The following is a 17,127-nucleotide window of genomic DNA, read 5'->3' on the forward strand; positions in this document are numbered from 1 at the left end:
GCAAATAAGGTATAATGAACTTTGGTCAGGGCCTATAAGGAAGATGAGGTTTTCAAATAATAAAAAAGAGTCTCCTGCTAGAAATCCTGTACAATGAGGTTAGGTGGTGTGCATTATGCAGGGGAGATCAAACCTTATGAAGAAGTTTTCTTAGAAACACGAGACTTTGTAGGTGTGTGTGATGGAGGCAGTGACAACTCCCTTGAGAAGTGTGGCTGAACTTCTCAGCCTGTTTTACTGGAGCACTGACAAGTCTCAGTCCATCCCATTCTTTTAAAGGGTCTTAGTATATTTAAACTCTCATGACTGTTGTTTCTAGATTTCTACATGTGTCTGCAGGATGTAGTTATTGGGATTATGAGACAGCAGTTTAAAATCTGTTTTCAGTTTCAATAGCAGCTACTGACTTCAAGGGTCTTCTGAGAATGCCTAGAAGTATTGAGCTTATTTCAGCATTTCTGTATGTCAACAATTGTCTTGGATTGGGAGACACGATGCAATAATAGTTTTGTTGGCTGACTTATCTTTGAAACATGGCTGATGTGTATTCCCTCTGCTTGGAAAATATTTCATATATGTGGTACAGTACTAAATCACCCTGGGTTCAGCTATAAAAAAACCCTCACAAAACAAGTGGTGCCTTTCCCACAGTGCCTTTCCTTCATACACATAAAAAAAGGAAAATGTTTTGAACATCTTTGTTACTATAAAACTGTTGAACACTTTAGTGATTGTGGAAAAAATACCAGGAAGGAACAGGCTCATTTCACACCTTCTTTAAGCAGATATATGGAAAAGTCATGAGAGATTTGTGAATGTGATCAATGCTGTTTAAAATTGGGCTCATAGGGTAGGAGGAGAAACTGTCTTTAGTTTACTTATTGTTTGGCTCACAGGTACATCTCAAATGTTAAGAAAAACAGTGCAACTGTTGTTGCTCCAATCAAAACAGATTCAAAAACATAGGGAGCTACAAGAAATACATATGCTTGAATAGTCTGCAGAGTTGTTTAACTGAATAAATCCAACACAGTTTCATTACATTAAAGACCAGCTGTTAGGCACAGTCAGAATGCCAATATAAAATCAACATATGTAATCTTGGCCAAGCTGGGTTTTTTCCCCATCAGAAAGAATATTTGTGCCAAGAGCATATGCTGCAAAAGGACTAAAGCACAGTCCCATTACCACTGCAGGGTACATAATTACATAAATTTACCTAAATATGGAAAAATTGTAACAAATAGGGGAGACTTGGCAGATATTTTGGTTTCACATTTGGTATTTGGCATAACACAGTGTCCTGTTTAATTCCCATTGCTGCTACTTAGTGTTTCCTTTAATTGTGGAGCACATGGCAGCTCTTATTCTATTTAATTTTCTCATAGCAGCTCTCACATTTTGGCTACAACCACATTACATGAAAAAGCACGTAAGTATAGATTATACTGTACTAGAGCCTGAGGGTATAGCGTATAAAAATAGTAATTTCTCAAGCATAAAAGCTTCTTGAATGTAGAAGTTAAACTCTATTTTAGAAAACAAGTACAAGACACAATGCATTTGTATGCACGTATTGAAAAGTTTTAGTGTCCCAGAGTGGTAGAGGGAAGAAAGAAGGAAGAAGATCTATTCCAAACCTCAGCTAGTAGCTTTTGGTCTATTTGGCATCCTTTTGCATTTGCAGTCTGGGCGCTGACACTGCTTTCCTTCTCTATAACAAATCCCTTATTCCTGTTGCATACTACACATGGCTTCCATGTTAAGGAAAATTCTAAAATGTCTAAGATTTTCAGTGGCTCTGAGGATAGGTTCAGGGATCCGGTATACATTTAAGGCAGAAAATTAAAAGTGCAGATCAGTACTATGTGGATTTAAAACATGCATTGTTACCAAGTGATTTGGTTGTTTTGATTGAAAGGACTACTCTCTACATCTATTTTGTGTGTTGCATTAAGCATGATTTTATTTTCCTCCCAAAGTTCACAGAGGTCTTATAAACAGTGCATCTTAGTGTTTGATGCACAAATGGTCTCAGGCCAAGTGGTTACCTCATTTTATTATTTTTCTTCTTCTATCTCCATATGTATCTCCGGGCAATCTGAGTGTAAAGTTGTGCTGTAGTGCTGATGGGGATATAGAATGAGAGCCTTTATTCTCAGCTGTGGGGCCCTATTGCTGTGTTACCATTTTACTGATGTGTTCAGTAGCACAGATCTTTTTTTAAAGTAATTTGGGAACAATTTCTTGCAATTTCAGTTGCATGGAAACATTGTTGTGAATGAACTTGCAGCTTGTACAGATGATGCCACAAGCCCCAAAGAAATCCAGTAATAGTTTGTTAATAACATTCAAAATAGGCTTCAAAATAGCTTTGAGGGAGTTTGTTCTTGCACTTTTACTTATTGGGTTTTTTAATCATAGTTCTTGATTAATGCACTCTTGCATTGCAAAGTAACAGAAAGCCATAGAATAGAAAATTTATTTTAAATTGTGTATTTTTAATTGTGTATGTAATTTGCCGTGTATTTTAAATTCTGTTTGAACAAATCTGAGCATTTTTACTACCAAAATTGACATACCTCTGCAACAGCTTTATGTATTAGACTGTTTACTCAGCCATGAGGAGAACTACAAGAGGCTGTACAAGTACATTATTGCACTACTCCTGAAATAAATGTCCAGTAGGCCCATCTTATACAACACCTTGAAAGAATGAATGTAAAATGAGGATAATAATTGAATAATCATGACATCTGTTACTCCAGCACCTCTTAGTGGGAAATTAACCAAGTAAATTGCAGGTTCAAAGATGTGTTAACAATTCTATGGCAAATATAGCTGAAATAAGTGGTGGGGGAAGGGTAACAGGGATGAAATTGGGCTCTCAGATAATCATTTGACACACAGGTAATTGAGCAGCTGTCCAGAAGGCTGATGAACACTTGTAAAGAATTATATTTATTGCTATGTTGTAGGCACACAGTCTGTGGTGACTGGGAGTGGGGCTGGCCCAGCCCCATCCCCAGTGGGTGCAGCTGTGAGCAGCAGGTGAGCAGCACTGGCAGCAATGAGCCATGGAGTGCCCAGGGGCACTGACCAACCCCCAAAGGGAGCAGAAACACACAGGGGCAGGGCATCAACATGAGGGGATAAAAGGTTGGGCTAAAGAACAGGAAGGGCAGATGCTTGCAGCCTTCTGAAGTGATCTGGTGTTCCTGTGTATGGGCAGACACCTGAAGCCTGCTGATGTGGTAAGGTGTGACTCTGTTTGGGGGAATGCTTAAAGCCTTCTGAAATTGTGTGGTGATACTCTGTGTATGGTGGCCATCTCGACTGTGCCACTATGTGAGTTTTTTATGGGTTTTTTGGTGGAATTTCTGTTGTTTTGATGGCTATTCAGATGCTGCAGTCTCAAATTAATAAGGATCATTGGGAAATAAAAGTTATATTTTTAATTGCAAAACAATTCTCAACTATCATGTCATCATACTGATAAGTGGAAAATAATCTTGAGTGTTTCATCCTAGAGACAGCTGTTATAGTGTTGTATGAGCAAATGCCTTAACTCTGAAGTGGCTTATCAGTGTAGAGTTCTTGTGTGTTAAAAAATATTAGTTAAGGTTCCTGTGTAATATGGCAGCTTAATCCATAAAGAGTGGAGGATTATTTTATTACTTTGCTATTTTTCTTTAAATAACTTGTAGTTATATTTATGGTCTTAGTTGGAGAATGTCTGCATACATTTTCAGGGTGTAAGAATGGCTATCAGAAATATGAAGGAATATGTAATTTGTGAAAAAACAGTAAACCTCATTAAGAAAGGTTATTGCACCTATAGCTTCTTCTCTCAGTGCTCATTGATTAGAGATTAAACATTATCCTTTGTGCTATTCAGATTGGGATTTTTAATTAGGATGTCATTATTACACAGATATACTAAATGCTAAATTGATTTTTGAGACCTTTTGAAATAATGGCACTACTTCTGCAAAATGAAAATCATAATAGATTATTGACTTATACTTGGCTTTTGGTTCAAGGGCACATCTCCAATGTCAACATTTTCAATATTTTTAGTTTCATGCAAAGAGACACTCATAATTAGGCTTATATTAAAAGTTTGTGACTATCGACTCATATTTTATTAATGACAATACTATAGCATTGATTGTCCTTGATTTATAATAGCAAGCCATGCTGCCTGTTGCTGACATGTAAACACAACATAAACTTTCAACTAGATTATTTTATTTGAGAATTTATATTCATGCAAGAAGTATCATAAGAGCTATTGGTATCTTAAAGTAGATATTCCCTTCAGTTAGAAGTTGGTTTTAGATGAAGAAGTTCTCTTTTCTCTACAGGATGTATCAGATGTTGGGGTTTATAATGGATTCTTAAAGAAGCTTCCAGGATAGGCCTTCAGAATAGAAACAGAATTTCAAAGCAAGCAAATACTAATACTTCCATTTATTAGTGCCTATTTACTTAAATTTGGTTCAAATATAGCTAAACTCTACTTTTCCATTCAGGCTTTGTTTTTCCACAGACTTTGAAACAAACTCATCTGTCTTGCTAAAATCTTTTAAAATCTAGCATTTTTGGTAGCTTTTGTTTGTAGATAGACTTGACTTGTTAGTCTTAGATAGACTTCTTGTCAGGTATTTCCAGGTCAAACAGAAGAGCTGGTGTTGACAGTTTTGCATGTTAAGATTGAAAATTCTCAGAACAGGGAGTGTATTTCCTAGCAAGTTGTGGTAGTTGTTGGTGCATTTTTCTTTTAAAATAAGGAGCGAATTCTCCCTGTAGCCAAGGCTCTCCAGTATCTGTCTTGAAAGGGATAATTTTTCTGTGAGGGGGGACATGCCCATAAACTCATAGCTATTCAAATAAGCCAGTATTAATATCCAGTGTGAGTCCAGGGATGCCTTGTTGACCTACTTGCTCTTCTTGAGGAGTGGTGTGTGTTCTCTTAGAGACGGGCATGGTGAACATGGTGATATCGGTTACCTTTCTGTGTAAAACAGCCTTCTGCACAGAAGTTTTCTTGTTGTCACAGTCTTAAATCTCTGCTTAGTTGGAATTCCATGTATAAATTGTATAATGTATAAAGTAAACATCTCACCTATTTAAGAATAGGAATCATTCCTCTTACAGCTAAGAACATGCAGTGCCTTGGAAATCTATAGAAATACTATCCTTCAGGTGATACAATTCATGTCTCTTCTTTGTTGGTATAATAAATCTTTATGCACCAGTTCTCTGTTCCATATTTATAGTTTGATTCAATGATCTTGAAGGCCTTTTCCAACCTAATGAATTCTCTGTAAGTAGTGGTCTAAGATAAGTTCAGATCTAGAGGCGGATGAAGGTATGTGCAGGTGTAAATGTGATCAACTACACGTTGCTTCTTACTAATACAGAAGCTGTATTGTACACTCCTCATTTTAATTAGAGTGTACTAAAGTAAAATAGTCTAGAAAACATTGGGAAGTTGTCTTTTTATTAAACACTTAGCAAAAAGCATGATTTTTATTGGTAGCAATTTAATGTGAGATCTCTTTCTCAAGAATCAAGTGAAAACAAATATAGGATGTGCATTTTAGAAGGATTTATGATAACTTTAAGTGTAGTGGCTAAGTATTCTTGAATAAACTTTTAGTAAAGTTGCCTATTTATTCTTTTACAACTCTCATGTCTCTAAGCAATTTCATCATTTATTCATCCTGAAAACAGTCCTTTGCAAGTTTGTGAATGCATCTCCCTGTTTGGTAATGGGAGCTGATATGACTGCAAGAAAAAAAATATGGAAAAGATCCTAAAATACAAACCACAGAATGACAAACTGAAGTGAGGGCACTGCTTCCAGTTCTGTCTTTTCATCTTTGACTGATATTTTTCTAGAAGAAAATTGGCATGTTCTTTGGTTGTCACAGCTTGATCTGTGCAGTACCATTATGTCCAATATTTATCACAGATGACTAACAAGGCTGGGACTATACCACGCCAGGGAAACTTCTCTGAAATAAGAACTGATGAAGTCAATTAATTTGCTGGCAAAAATATATATGTATTACCTTTCTTCAGATTAAACCAAATTCTTCAGTTGCATAACTGCATGTAATTTGGAGGGGGAATTGTTCTATTTTTCCAGCTTCCAGAAGATGACTGCCTGAGAAATGTATGTACTTTCAAGTAGACAAATATTCAAGCTTCTTGCTATCACCATCTATAATTTATAACTTTTTAATAATGCAAGTACACAAAATAAGTCTATCTCAATATAGATAGGTATAGCTATATAATATACAGGTTTTTCTCAAAATAAGTATACATCTCTGAAGAATTTAGCAGTGATGTTGTGCAGCATGTTCATAGCTTTTACTTTTTTATAATTTTGTTGTGCAGATGTTATTACAGAAAGGGTGGAGTGATACCACTGCTGATGTATTTTTCCACTTTGTATATGGCAGCCTCAAGTGAAGATAAGACAGGTTTTTTTCTGAAGGAGAAATTTCAGTAGTTCTGTACTGGATGAAAGACCCCTCTTGTTTAAAGGGTATACACCAGGTGGGGAGTAACATAGTTCAAGAAATATTTGAAAAGGCACCACTAATGATGGAAAATAAGGGATGCAATAATTCTTCACGTGCTGTAAATCTAATCATGTATACATGCAATAAAAACTTCCCAAATAATATATCAGTTTTATTCAAAGTAATATTATGTTATTGTGTTTTACAAGGATGCCTTGGCAGAATAGATTAGCTGTTAGAACACTTCAATTATTCTACAGGGACAAAAAATTTGGAGGACCCAAACCAAGAAAAACCTTCCATGGTTGAGTCTGCAATGTGAGGCAAAGTATGGGCAAAGCAAGAAATGGAGATCAGGAGAAAAATTTTAGAATACTCTAATAATATTTTCTTAACTAACATTTTCTGTTTCTGGGAGATACCTTGGTACAGATCCACGATGCATTTAGCCATGAAAATTCTGCATATGGGCCTTGCTTACAATCATGTTTCTGCTTCGCTTTTCTTAAATAGTTCTGTTCATACCCACACAAAATAATTTCTCAGAGTCTGTCTTATTGGGGTTTTGTGGGCACTGAATGGAAGTTCAATATCAAAATACTTGTATGCCACCTACACAAAGTCTTAACATCTTTAGCAGGACCTCAAACAGGAAGTTGGAGCCTCCCTTTGAGACAAATTATTTTATTTTTGTTAACAGATAGCATTTTAATTTGTCTCCTCATATTAGAATAAGTGAAATTGAGGGGGGTGTCGGGGGGGATAAAACTGCAGCAGTTGTATTTTAGTAAGAGGATATATCACATTTTCATCCCCCAAAGACATTTCTATGTTGTGCTGTATATTGGTATAAGGGTCATTGGATCAATATAAAAATATGAGTATAGAGAGCTCCCTGCAGGATAGGACTCAATTCATTTGAAGATTCTTGTAATGGGAACAGTCTGTGAAGAACTCATGATTAAAGAAAAGTGTAAAATTCAAATTCATATATTGGTGAAGATATAAGCAAAGGTTCAGGAAGTCAATTTTACTAAAACTGGTTTTAAGTACTCAGAACAGGAAGCCATTTAGCATGGATGTTAGATCTTTCTAATGACTGTCTAACTGGAAACAGGCTATCTTAATTCTCAGCCCCAAGCAAGTACAAATGACCCTGCTTCCAGACTTCATTGCAATATTTATTGCAATTTGAATGGAAGACTTTTGACACCGTAGTCATAAAAATTACAGGGGACCACTTATCTGTGTTTGAAATGTGGACCTGGAAGTTCCAGTCTCCAGCAGGCTTTAACATTACTATTTAATGGTCTTGATGGCCAAAGACCAGTTCAAAAGGTAGTGGTGATCCAGTACATTTCCTTCAAATATATTATTTTTCCTCTCTTCTGAGGAAAACTGCATGTTTACTGTTCCTGTTGATGACAGGAGACAAGTCTAAGCATAACTAAGCAGGCAGTGAGGCAGTGAGTACCATTCATGATTTCACTTTAAAAACTTTTCTGTAATACTTATTACATGATTTGTTATGTAGTCCTGCAAAACATTACCAAGTTATACAACAAGTTCGAAAAATCAGAGTTACAATAGTTCTTCTCTTAGATTTATAAGTTGCTAAATTTCTACTGTCTTTAGACATGGCCATAATACTTTCTCTTGTATTAACACTTTTTCTGGGTAGCTTGTCTACAGTTCCACCAATACTGCAAATTATGGAAGATTTTTAGAGTACATAGTATTATTAAATGTTCACGGGAGTATTCTCGTAAGTTAATATTTTTCATATTTATAAATGCATTCCAGATCTTTCATGAAGCAATGTATAAAATTAAGACATTGTACTTTATTATACTTGGCAGTCCTGATCATCAGATCGAGTGATGATTTTGTTGTTAAAATTCACTTGTATGAGAATTAGGACAACTGTGTCTCATTTAAACTGTAAAATAAGTTACTTGCTTTAACCTATTGCATATCCTATTTCAGGCTGGGTTTGCACCAAGAGCAGAGGTGATATCTGCTCAGCATGCTACAGCCATCGGGGTTTCCAATCTCAAAAAGGGCAAGGCTGCTCTAAGCAGTCTGTCGGCTGCTTTAGGCTGAGCCTTAGGTCTAGCTTGGACCAATTGTCATATTGGCCCTCAAACCACAAGGGTGTAGTTTGGTAGACTTTCTCTGAGGAAGTGTGTGTGGGGGACTCTCTTACTGAAATAGATCAAAAGTAGTAAACCTTTAATAAACTTGAATGTAAGCAGTCAGAAAACCCCAAATATGATAATGGAAAGAAATTGATTAGATTTCTTTTTGTTTTGTTTTCTCTTATATTCTCCTACATCTCTCCACTATTCCCTGTCTTTCAGACAGAGACTTAAAGAGGATGTTCTTTATAACTAGAGCCATTAATGTTCAACATGGGTTAATGAGGGACTTGTCACTCAATCAATTATGGAAAAATGTTTTGTTGAAGTGCCCAAACCCTAAAAGCCTTGTACTTACTGTGCACATATGAGTTCAAATTAATGTTTTTCATTATTAAGATGGCCTGTATTAATAACTGCGAACTCAGTGAAGAGCAGATGTAATCAGTTTCTAGTTTAAGGCTGTAAGTCATGAGTATATGTTCCGCATATACATAGGACAATAAATATTTATTCCCTTATACAAATAGCTGTTAAATAGCAGAGCTAGAACACTAAGACCACTGGGGTGATGAGGTTAAAAGTTTACATTTTTTGACTGTGTCACATCACAAAGTTTGGAGTTATCAGAGTTGGTGTTTGGCATTGATCCATCTCAGGTTTATGCAAACGTGTCTCATGCTGATCAATTACACAGTAACTGTATTTAGGTAATTGAACAATGGAAAGCAAATTATTTCATAGTTCATCTCCGAAGGGAATCCCTTGCTGTTTGTTTAGTCAAATTCCTAAGTTAAGTCTCATCTTAAAAACAAACTAGCTAGGCAGTTGATATTATGTAAACTAGGCCTAGTCTCTATTCCATAAGCAGCTTTGGAAGCTTGTTATGCTTCATTTATACTCTGAATTTGATGTTTACATATCCCAAATGTGCTGTTTTGCTGTTTCTGATTTTTAAAGCTACCACAAATGACTTAACCTTACTCTCCAAGTATTTTATTTGGTCACTAAAGCTGAATTTTACTTTTGAATAGAAGCAGATATTCTACAGTGTTTTCTTTTAACAGATCTCAGACTGCTGTACAAAGCAAAGTACATATTCTTCCTCCTTCCATGTGGAGCAACTGAAGGAAGAGGAAGTGGTATTAAAAGAATGTGGGAGTAGAGCTGAGATCTAATTAATTCACATAGTTAAATTAGGAGCTTAGAAATACTGTAGGAAGTTTAATTAATGGCAAGAAATGCCCTTTAAAATAGGCATAAACAAGGTAGGAATTTCAACCAAGTTAAACGTGCTTAAAATGCTTTTGATAGACCCAGTGCATGACATCAATTGTAGGTAAGCTCTGGAATTTTTGACATTTAAATCAAGAGCCTAAGTTACTGTAATTTATGGTTTCAGTAGGAAATAGGGATGTAGTATTCCAAGTAAAGAATTGTGTTTTTCAGAAATGGGCAGTAAAGTTAACAATGTAGTTTTCCTTGAAATAAATCCACTCATTTGGTTTGACTGGGATTTAAAAAAATTACTATTCAGATTGTTTTGGACTGGACTGCTCATTTTTTTTCTTTCCTCTAATGTGACTTGGAGAAGCATTCAAGAATTTGTCACTAAGAAATATTTCATCAAGTTAATTAACAATTAATGTCCACATTTTATCACATTGACCATGTCTGTTATTACAGTCAGAAACAGGGCTGTTATATTTACTTGCTCTAACATTATATTTACTTGCTCTAAGATGCCTTTTACTTAATTGGTCAGTAGGATTAAAAACATTCTGATATAGTGAATGCATTTAATGGCCTCACACCTCACTTCCCATAAAGCTGTATTTCTATTCCTGTTCTGCATCCTTTTAAAGCACTCACCCAGCAGTTTACTGATGTAACCAATTAGACTACAAAAGAGGTGAGATTTCAGAAGCTGTTTCAGAATTACTGGCCCCTTTCAGATCTACAGCAAAGGAAGCTTATTTACAATTTTAATTATTATTACTTTTATATGTTGTTTAAAACTTTAGTTAAAATAAATTTCATTTGCAGTAATTTATTTCAAGATGAGAGTTTAAGTGGAACTCAGGGTTCATGTAATGTCTTGCCAAGACTTTCTGAAAATTGAATTTCATTCAAACTAGCATTTGTTTTAAAGCATTAAATAAATATGTAGATTCTCTCACTAATGTCTGCTATCTAGGAAGAGACTTTGTTCATTTGATGATCAGGATGACATATCTAGGCCAGGATTATTTAATTCCAGTAATAATTTTAGGTTTTTTCCTTCATAACATTGATTACTGATTATCAACTTCTTGAAGTAAATGCACGGCACTTAGGTAAAAAATCTGTCAGTTTATCTTTAAGCTATACCATGTTTTTAAATGTGAGTAGGCAGCAGCATGCTCTATCAATGTCACCCCTAACCAGTGAGTGAGGAAACTCCATTCCCTAAAAGCTGCAGATTTTTCTTTTTATGGCTCTGTATTTGTAAGATTTTACCTTTGATTTTCTTCAGTTTTAGTGGCAAAGTGCTGTTTCCTAGAATAGGCATTATGACTCTGTTTAGAATAAATGTCCGGGTAAGGGGCCGGGCAAAACCATCAGGGTGTGGAGATTCAGGTCCCATGTACTACCAGGTACTTCTTTAGGTACATTTACCATTTAATTGTCTAATTGTCCAAATAAATTAGATTTTCTCAGAGTTTAAGTGTATTTCTAGTAAGGTATTTCCCTCCAAACTTTGCTCTGCACAGCTCTCAGGTATACTTAGCTTTGCAATAGAGGGCTCTTTATTTGCTAAAACAGGGAAAAAAGTCTGGGAAAAATCTCATTCATTCAAACACCAGTAGAAATTGTTTAATAGCCATGTTTTCCCCTTGTTGCTTGTGTTAAAAAGAAAACCTTAGTATTAATTACACTTAAGCTGACTCTAGGATTATATTCCAGAAGAATTTTGAGGACTAAAAGAAATAAAGATCTTTTCTAATAGCCTGGGAAAGTAAAGGAAGTGCAGGTGATTGAGTGATCATATTTCACCAATTCACTGAAAAACTATTGAATATTATACTATGAAGATTTTTTTTTCTCCAAAGAGAATTTTGAATGAAATATGAACATTCAATTTTGTGTGCAAACAAATGAACCTGAGATGCTTTGTTATGTAATCCACTTTCTTAACCTTCTGCTTATTTACAGAAGGTCATTGATTCACAAGGGGGATAAAATCAGGTGGTTTCATGCTGCAACAGGCTGTTTATTTGTTTAATTTTAACTGTCAAATCCAATAAAAATTTTATAAAGTTTCATTAATAGAAGTAGGCCATAAAGGGTACCTTGTTATAGTCAGATGTTCAAAAAGATGCTGATTTCTAGGCACACAGCTGCCTGTCCTGCTGTGCCTGCAGCAGTTCTTATCACCCATGCAGCATTTTGGCAGCATGTTCAATATCAAAGGCATCCTCATACTTTAATTTTCAGTAACTGGCATTGAGTTAATTACAAATTTTGTTCTCAGGAAGATTAAAACTAGAATTTTAGTAATAACTTTCTGTGGAGCTCTCAGAATAAACTACAGGCAGAATTACTTTACTTGATTATATGTTTTGTTTCTAATCGTTATCAAGTATGTGTTATACCCAGACACTGCTTCGTCTTTGACTTGGGCTTCTCTGTGGTCCTGCTGTTTGTCTTGCGTTGATATAATGTACTTTTCTTTTGGACATGCAGAGTAAATCTTAAAAGTGAAAACAACTGGAAACTTAGCAAGAATTTTGAAGGTATATGTGTTTTTAAAGGTGCTGTTTTGGGTGGGCACAGGATGTGCAACACTTGGCTGCTGTGTAAGAGGACTCTCACCTGTCTCCTACCTACAGAATAGTCTCCTTTGGTGAGCTGGCTCTAAATGTAGCCACATATTCCATGTCCATGCTTCTACCAGAGATTTAAATGTTTTCTCCATGTTCTCCAGGTCTACCTTTCTTCTCTGTACCTTCCACCAAGTACACTGGTGTGAAGTACAGTAATATTTCAGCTGCAAATTTAGGTGAAGCCTAAATTTGACAAAAATATTATTTTGACAAAAATAGCCATTTCATGGACTGATGCTGCAAAGAGTCTCTTTGCTTACTCCTACTTTTGGAAGTGTGTTAGAAGTTACCCTGATGGGTTCAAAGAATTTGGGCCTTGTTTTATGAAGGTTGTTGCTGTTGTGAGTGTTGGGGGTTTTTTGATTGGTTGTATTTTTTTACTTCTCTCATTTGACACAGAGCAGCGTTCAGACAGGATGTTGTGCCTGGGTGATGTGGATTATGGTCCTTGTTGTGGTCTGGATTAGTAAAGCAGTTCTACATTGAGAGTTTTAAGAAGGTATTTTTACTGCATGGAATACATATTATTCTTCCTATCTGATCTCTATCAATATTTGTATCATTTTGTGTTATTCCTGTCTGCTTAGGTGACTCTAATCCTGTGTTTAGCAAGTGTTGATCAAAGTATTCAGGAAGGGAAAAAAAAAGATGGTTTATTGCTTTTTTTATTGCACCTGATACCAAAGATCATCACAATATTATTGTAGAGCCTTCATAAATAGAATGTGGATAAGAAGGCTAATTTTTTCAGTAGAAATGTTTGTTGTTATTAAACCAGTATTTTTAAACCTGTGAATAACTTCATATTGTCTTAAGCTGTATGTACGCAACTGAGTGTTGTGTCTGTACAATACATCACCATGGTAAAGAGCCTACTCTTCAAGAGCATTTTTTCTAAATTTAGGTCATAAGCCAACAGTGTGGTGTTTGAAAAAGTGCCAAATTCAGAGAATAAATGTCATCTCTGATGTGATAGTTAAGGTCTGTCATGAAGCAGAAACCTGTAAGTAGTGATTCAGTTTTGTCTTTTCATTCTCCAAACAGCCTCTGTTTCTAGTGGCAGATTTAATGGTATGATTTACAGCTCTAAAAGACCTTTATCAGGGCCAGAAAAATGACAAACAATAAATATATGGAGCATTATGTTAACAGCCACCACACAATACCTTGTCAGTTCCAGCTTGATAGTGATACATTTTAATTTTGTCTTTCATAAAAAATCTTGGCATGTATGCCTTCTTTGAACACAGGCTTGGAAGTCAAGTGTGTCATCCAACCATGCAGTTTATCACCCTCTATATTTTTTGTCCTTTTCACTTAATGTCATCTCTATGGCAACAGCCATCGCCCTGGAAATAATTTTCAAAACAGCTTGTTTGTTTGAGGGGGCCTGACTGAAGTTCAAAGATGTTTGGTTTAGAAGAGCAACTTCAGTTTATGTTTAATAATAATTCTGAAGAGTTTCATGTAAACAGCACCAGACTGGATCCAGAGAGATTAGGAAGATATCCTTTTATCAGACAAGGGTTGTATCAAGTTGTGCTGTTTGGTGTAAAAAATGGCAATTGTCTTCTTGGGGAATGGCAGTGCCTGTGTGGGAAAGGGCTGTGAGCCTCAGGTGCTGCTGGCAATTTGGGATTCCTGTGCTCCCACAGCCAGGCAGCAAACTCCTGACCCACAGCCCAGGGCTGGGACAGACACGGGCTGGTTCCCTGCCTGGGACGTTGTGCTGCAGCTGTTGGGGACAGGAGACCTGTGCAGGTGCACACAGGAGTCACCACTGAGCCTTGTGCATATCTACACTTTGTAGAAAAAAATAATTTCATGGATTTCCAGAATTCCAGCCTTTTCTGGGGCTGTTCCAAGCCCCAGACTGAGCTGGTGAAGATGGTGGAGAGGCCATCACGTTTTCAGATACCCTCCTTCCTAAAAGCTGCCTATTCCAAGTAGGATTCTAAGGAAATTTTAAAGACAGAAAAAAAATAGGTTCTTACCGAAGGGCTGTGCTTTGTTTCTCTCAATGTTCCACCATGAAGCAAAACGTATTACGAATGCAACAGTTGGACGTGTTATTGTGAGGATTTTGTTGTTCACCTGTGTTTTACTGAAAATGTAATTTCACTAGTAATAAAGCTCTTTGTTTACACTATATCCAAACTCTAAAAATAGAAATATATGTGAACTTTAGTAGAATTCCCTAATACAACAGATGACTGATTATGTTGGGTTTTGTTGCTGGTTTATTAAACATTTAGTTTCTTTAATGTAAATTACACAGTTTCCTCTCAGACTTTTCTAAATTGCATGATGAGTTTAGTTGCATATATTATTCTTCCTAGTTCAAGGGCCAGGCTAATTTATTTGTAAAACCTCTTCAGAAAAGGAAATTCCATCTTAAGCATATAGGGTGGCTTTCTGTTTGCTTCGTGTTGGTGAGCATATAATAGATTTGCTTCATGTTTAATGCTTATGAAAAAACCTTAGGATTTTTAAAAAATATTTCTTTCACAGTGATCTTTTATATCTCACAGCACAATCCAATGTTAGCAATGTTTGCCATCTGCAATTTAACACTGAAATCTTGTAGAGTATCAGATGTGTATAATCATAGTTGTGAGTATCTGAAGTAACTATAAATTGGCACACTCGCACTCCTAAATGCTATTTTAAGAGAAATTTTAAAAGATTTGAAGAAATTAAATGCCAGTTTCACTATAGATAGCTATTTGCAGGCTCTAATGAGTAATTAAATGAAAATTTCAGGAACCTAACAGAACCCCTCCCCCCACACACACATTTGTTTCCTTGGTGTTCTGCACTGGAAAAGGTGTAAGAGAAATCTGGTATTCAAAGATCCTTGAGTGAAGCTGCTCAAGGACTTAGAAGGGAGCTTGTAATTCCCCTCCAGTACCCAGCCCAGGTCACTGCTCACAAACACACACACACATTTCCATTTCTTAGCACCTGGTAAAGGGAACTTTCCTTCAAACCATGCAGAGTGTGAATTCAGGAAAAGTGCAGATGAAAGAAATTATAGCAACTTTCCACTTCATCTGGGTTGATGCAGTTACCACTAGCAGCTCGCTGTGGAGAGCAATTGCAAGGGGATTATATGGAAAATGGACTAGTGAAAGATATGGGATAAAAAGCAACCCCAAGGGAAGACCTCCCTTTTGGTATTTTGCCATTGCATTAACTAATGGAGTTTAGTGGTTTCCTTCCATCACCGTAAACAGACACGCGCTCATAAACACACATGGATATTCAGACTTCTAAAGGAGGGGGAGGAGATGTGAGTTTTCTTAGCAATAATTCCAAGCATATGGAAAAAAAATATTGTTTGTTATAGCTCATGGGCTTATGATATTTAAATTAAAATAGTTTTTCCTAAATAAAAATAGTCTTTATGACATATGGCCATTAAAATGGTGCCATTCTGTTTCTCGGCATTGTTAAAAAGTAATGTTTTTAAATGTTTCATACCACCTTGAATTTTTGGCTGGCTTTCAACAGCACTGGAACTTGCCATTCAGAAATTAAAGCAGAAAAAAGAAAAAAAAAGGCAACGTAGATAATAATGTATCTCCATGGCCCAATTACAGCACCTTAGTATTCCCATTTTGAGGATTTTTCTTCTTGCTTTATAATTACTCAGAGGCATAAAAATTTTAACTCCGTATTTAAAAATAATAAACAAACAAAACAAATCAGCAAAGAAAAGCAAGTTGTGAAATGATGGCTGGGAATTTTCTCAGTGATGTCAACTCCCATTAAAATTGAGCGGATTGTTTCCACAGCAAACATCCAACAAAGCAGAAATCCAGGTGCTTTCCTACTTCCCACACACCTCTACTTTTTTAATTCTAAGATATATTTTATTTTCTCTTGAAAAAATAATTATTTTATTTGACTGATTGAGGAACACCTCCCTTCTTGATAAAAGTTTATCCATATTTTCATTTCTCAAATTAGAAATGAAAATTGGCTCACTGAAAATGAAACTTGGGCTCATTGATTTTTTTTTTTTTTTTTTTTAGCACCTGAAATCTAAACTTAAATCACCTGAAAACTGATCAGGTGACCTAAAGCTTTGCTTTACAAGGGAGGCTTTTTGGATCATGCAAGAGCTGTGGAACAAACCCCGAGACAGAGAGAAGTTGATACTCTCTGCCTTTATGCAGGCAGATGTAAGTTCAGGTAAAGGGGCAGACTGAGATGTTAGCCAAATTCAGCCTTTGGAAAAGTTCTTTGACCTGGCAGGAAAGGCAGTAGAATTTCTCAGGCACAGATTTGGTGGGCATATTGGCTCATATAAAATCTAATGTGCATTTAAATGGATTTATAGCAAAGTTTTCCACTGCACCTGCCTTTCTAGTTCTTCAATGTGGGAAACAGTTTTAAGGGCTTAAAACAAGTTGGTCTTCAAAGCTAATTTAGCATGCTGCCCTGAGCATTGTAATTAGAGTTTGGGACAGACAAGTGATTTCGAAAACTAATCCCGAAAACTGCCTGGAGCAGAATTTATTGAGTCTTTGATATCTCATTGAAGTGTGGGTGGAAAGAGATCTGTTCTTCAGTTTTGCA

At 36.0% G+C, this 17,127-nt stretch overlaps 1 long non-coding RNA gene across 1 annotated transcript in view; it reads left to right on the forward strand.

Moving 5' to 3' along the window:
• Nucleotides 1-3,197: 3,197 nt before the first annotated feature.
• Nucleotides 3,198-17,127, forward strand: part of LOC120508158 — a 98,040-nt gene continuing 84,110 nt past the window's right edge. The window contains exon 1 of the long non-coding RNA XR_005628945.1: nucleotides 3,198-3,254. This is a non-coding gene — a long non-coding RNA (uncharacterized LOC120508158). The remainder of the gene's footprint in view (nucleotides 3,255-17,127) is intronic.

Source organism: Passer montanus, unplaced genomic scaffold (genome assembly GCF_014805655.1).
Source record: "Passer montanus isolate IOZ18808 unplaced genomic scaffold, ASM1480565v1 scaffold45, whole genome shotgun sequence".
Taxonomy (NCBI): domain Eukaryota; kingdom Metazoa; phylum Chordata; class Aves; order Passeriformes; family Passeridae; genus Passer; species Passer montanus.